Below are 3,995 nucleotides of genomic sequence, written 5' to 3'. Positions count from 1 at the left end.
GGATCACCGAAGTTAAGTGCGTTGTCGGGCGTTGAAGGCACTTGGATGGGTGATCATCCAGGCCGCCATGCGCTCTTGCCATTTCTCGGGGTGCACTCAGCCTCATGATGCCAATCGAGGAGCTACTCGACCCAATAGTAGCGGCTCCGGTCAAAAAATACCAACATAACGACCGGGAGAGCAGTGTGCTGACCCCCGCCCCTCCTGTTCGCATCCTCCACGGATGATGACACGGCGGTCGGATGGTGCTGTCCCAGTAGGTCACTCGTGGCCTGAAGACGGAGTGCTTACAAAGCAAACTACTCTCCAGTGGATGGTCGTACTACTGAGACCTTGATGCCTGGCATCAATAACAGATGGCAGCACAAGAGGTTGGCTTACGCCTACTGCCGAATTTTACGATCTGTCGTAAGCCTGCGTAAGCACGTAGGGCCTTCCGTCTTAAGTGCAAGCATATCCATTGCGTTTTCTGTCACGCGACTTGAGTGGAATATTTCATTATTTCTGAAATTTTATAGAAATGTTTTTCGTTGTATATCCTCACCATCGGTACTGAATTTACTGTAAAATTACTTGCTCACTTTTCGGAACTTCCGTTCATAGTAAATCGATACTATTTGAAGCCGTGGTAGACACGAGTCTAGTGTGCTTCACCTTCAGCACCTTCTGTGTCAGTCTCGGTTAATATGTCGCTGATTTCACAACGAACAGTTCGTTGTCTACTGAGTATACTGTCTGTTGCACGACACTATCCCTCCCACGCTGCTAAATGTAGGTCGTCGGCAAAATATGACTGCAGTGGAACAAGGGCGTCTGCAGAAATTTCCCCAGGAGGTGGTGGTGGCATTGGTAGTGGTGTGTGTGTGTGTGTGTGTGTGTGTGTGTGTGTGTGTGGAGGACTATTACTATGAAACTCACACAGTCCAGACCGCCAAGGAAAATAAACCTTGAGATTTGGAAAGAGTGTTGATCTTATACCGCTTATACTGCATATTTCAAAATTCCACCTCTAAGGGGGAGACACAGGACATGAAAGGATTTCTGAATCATGTAGCTATTAAGGTAATTTTGAAGCTAGGCATACGAACATTTGTATCTGGTTTCTAGGTCAGAAATAAAGAAATATGTGTTCCAGTATCTTTGGGAATTTAACCTCTATGAGGTGAAATAGTGGATGAACATTTTATTTTGAGATAAATAATTATGGAAGAACTATGAAAGTATTTTTAAGGCTACATCTACGAAAATTGGTATTTGACTTCAAGGCTACAAATAAGAAAATACGTGTTTCGGTGTTTTTGGAAGTTCAACCCCTAAGGGGATGAAATAGAGTGAGCTGGTGCGTTTCTGGCGCCAGTTTCCGTCGATCGCTGTTTCGATCTTTGAGTCGCGGTCCAGAGGACACTGCTCCCTAAGCGACTGTAGTAGTTCTCTGTGCAGCCCAACATCGGGCTTACCACGCTTACACTGGACACAGTTGCCAACAAATCGCCTGCCATCGCGATATAGGTTGGGCCAAAACATGTATTCCTGAACTCGGTTCAAGGTCTTGAAGAACCCCAAATGACCCCCGTCCGCCGACTCGTGGAAATATCTGAGTGCCATGCTAACTCGTTCCTGTGGAATACAGACCTTCACTTGGCCACGGTTGGCTCCCCCTTTACACAAGAGGCCCGCACGAAGGCAACAGCTAGTGACGACGTCGCCATCCACAAACTGCTGCATAATCGGTCCCCAACCGGCGTCCTCGGCCTGTTTGCCGGCTAAGTCGAAGAAGAAGCCGGGTGTCTCGGAGAGAAGGAAATTCACCCCCAGATCCGGCTCCACGTTTCTGAAAATGGTTCATTATGAAAGCATTATGAAAGCATATCTGACAATTCGTATTCGGCTAATCTGTTACAATTTTTAAAAACTACGTGTTTCACTGGTTTTTAACTTCGAGCATAAGGGGATGAAAATTTTAATGAAATATTTATTGCGTTATATTAAAATATTTTAAATCTGCATCTACGAAAACCGGTATTTCACTTCTCAATTAGATATAAAGAAATATGCGTTATACAAACAAGAATACAAACGGCTTGATTAACAAAAACCTTGGACCCCAGCTGTCAGCATTGCTTTTTGGTCATTCAGCAAAAGACCATGCTTCAACGGCGTTAAGTTTAGAAAAGTTTAGAAAGTGTTGCAGTTTATAAAAGACTTAAAAAAAACGATTAAAGAAAAAATGCTTTGCAGACCATGAACGGTCTAAGTAAGTAAAGAAGCGGATGATAAGCTAGCTCTTTATGCAAATAAGTTGGTCAGTTTAAGTTCCGAGACATGTCATGCAGCAGGAACGGAATCCTATAGTTGCTACGATTGGCTAAAGGAAAAGTTTTGCAGAATCACGCGAAATCACTTCTGCAAGTGGCTGAGAATCTCGTAATGAATAAAAATTCTGTACTGAGAATTCCAAGGTGGGAGAGGCGAGATTCCTCCCCCCCACACTTCCCCCTTCTCAGAATCCTATCCTTCTTTACCTACAGCAAAAAATAAATAAATAAATAAAACTAGAGAAATTTCTACTGTGAAACTATTTGCATACAAGAGAACGGCCATTAAAATTTAACTCTTCAAAGTTTTAAGCCCTGCCCCGTTCGAAAACTCAATTTCTTTGTAGTTGCATTTTTTAAAGGTGTACTTGTCTAGACTCCTGGAACGGAAAGGTTTTTTTTTTTTTAATCCGTGCTTTACAAAAGTTTCTACAGTCCATTGTTTGAAGCAGTGTCACGGCTGCCATGAGCCGCGCGGGGTACCCGCCATGTGTCCAACGCCTTGTCACGGTTCGCGCGGCTCCCCCCGTTGGAGGTTCGAGTCCTCCCTCGGGCATGGTTGTGTGTGTGTTGTCCTTAGCATAAGTTACTGTAAGTAGTGTGCAAACATACGGACTGATGGTTCAAATGGCTCTGAGCACTTTGGGACTTAACATCTGAGGTCATCAGTTTCCTAGAACTTAGAACGACTTAAACGTAACTAAATTAAGGACATCACACACATCCATGCTCGAGGCAGGATTTGAACCTGCGACCGTAGCGGTCGCGTGGCTCCCGACTGAAGTGCCTACAACCGCTCGGCCACATCGGCCGGTCTATCATGTATTCTAGAAGAGCTGCACGGTCGTCAGTGGCGCCTGTTCTTTCTAGAACAGTTACTATCTTCATATCTATGGTTAAACGTCACCCAGCCATTGACCTTCGTCTGTGCGAATGCGCACAGGCTACCGGAAATCTTACGGGAATCGTCACCTTAGTGTGAGCCAGTAATGAGTGGATGGACAAATACCTATTAAGTACATTACGTAATCGGATTGTGGGCGGTTCGGGGTGTGAGTCTCACGGGAAGCGTGCGAGGGATAAATTCCTGCAGTCGTGCTGTTCATTTGTGCCCTCGATAGCTCAGATGGATTGAGCGTCTGCCTTGTAAGCAGGAGATCCTGGGTTCGAGTCCCAGTAGCGGCACACTTTTCAGCTGTCCCCATCGAAGTATATCAACAACACCTGTCGGCAGCTGAGGGTTTCAATTAATTATCAGTTGTGTAGGTGATTCGATGAACCCTTTGCCAGGCACTTAAATGTGTTTTGCAGGGTATCCATATAGATGTAGATGATAACTCGTCCCGTGTCGCACGTGCTCAAAAGGATTCATACTGCAGAATGCATGCAAACATACTCACCGAAAATACGGACGAATATCAGGTGCAGGCTGCCGAGTGCTGCATATCCAGCTTAGACAGATCGGCTTTTCCTGCCAAGAAGAACAGGAAGTTGCTGTCTAGGAACAATCAGAGGTAGAGGAAGGGCTGATAAATACTCCTTGAATTGCAGACTAAACGTAAATAACGAAAATACATTTTTGGTAAAAATTGGTCAAAACATAATCGTTTGCCCTCCGTATTGGATTAGCTGTTTTGAATATTGAAATCTGACTTCAGATTCGTTTTCAGCGACATTAAG

At 44.8% G+C, this 3,995-nt stretch overlaps 1 non-coding gene across 1 annotated transcript; it reads left to right on the top strand.

Annotated features, from left to right (window-relative positions):
• Nucleotides 1-3,425: 3,425 nt before the first annotated feature.
• On the top strand, nucleotides 3,426-3,500 carry Trnat-ugu (transfer RNA threonine (anticodon UGU)). Its single transcript has one exon. It is a non-coding gene; the product is annotated as a tRNA-Thr (tRNA).
• Nucleotides 3,501-3,995: the final 495 nt, after the last annotated feature.

This window comes from Schistocerca gregaria, unplaced genomic scaffold (genome assembly GCF_023897955.1).
Source record: "Schistocerca gregaria isolate iqSchGreg1 unplaced genomic scaffold, iqSchGreg1.2 ptg000043l, whole genome shotgun sequence".
Lineage (NCBI taxonomy): Eukaryota > Metazoa > Arthropoda > Insecta > Orthoptera > Acrididae > Schistocerca > Schistocerca gregaria.
This window is presented reverse-complemented; position numbering and strand designations above follow the sequence as displayed.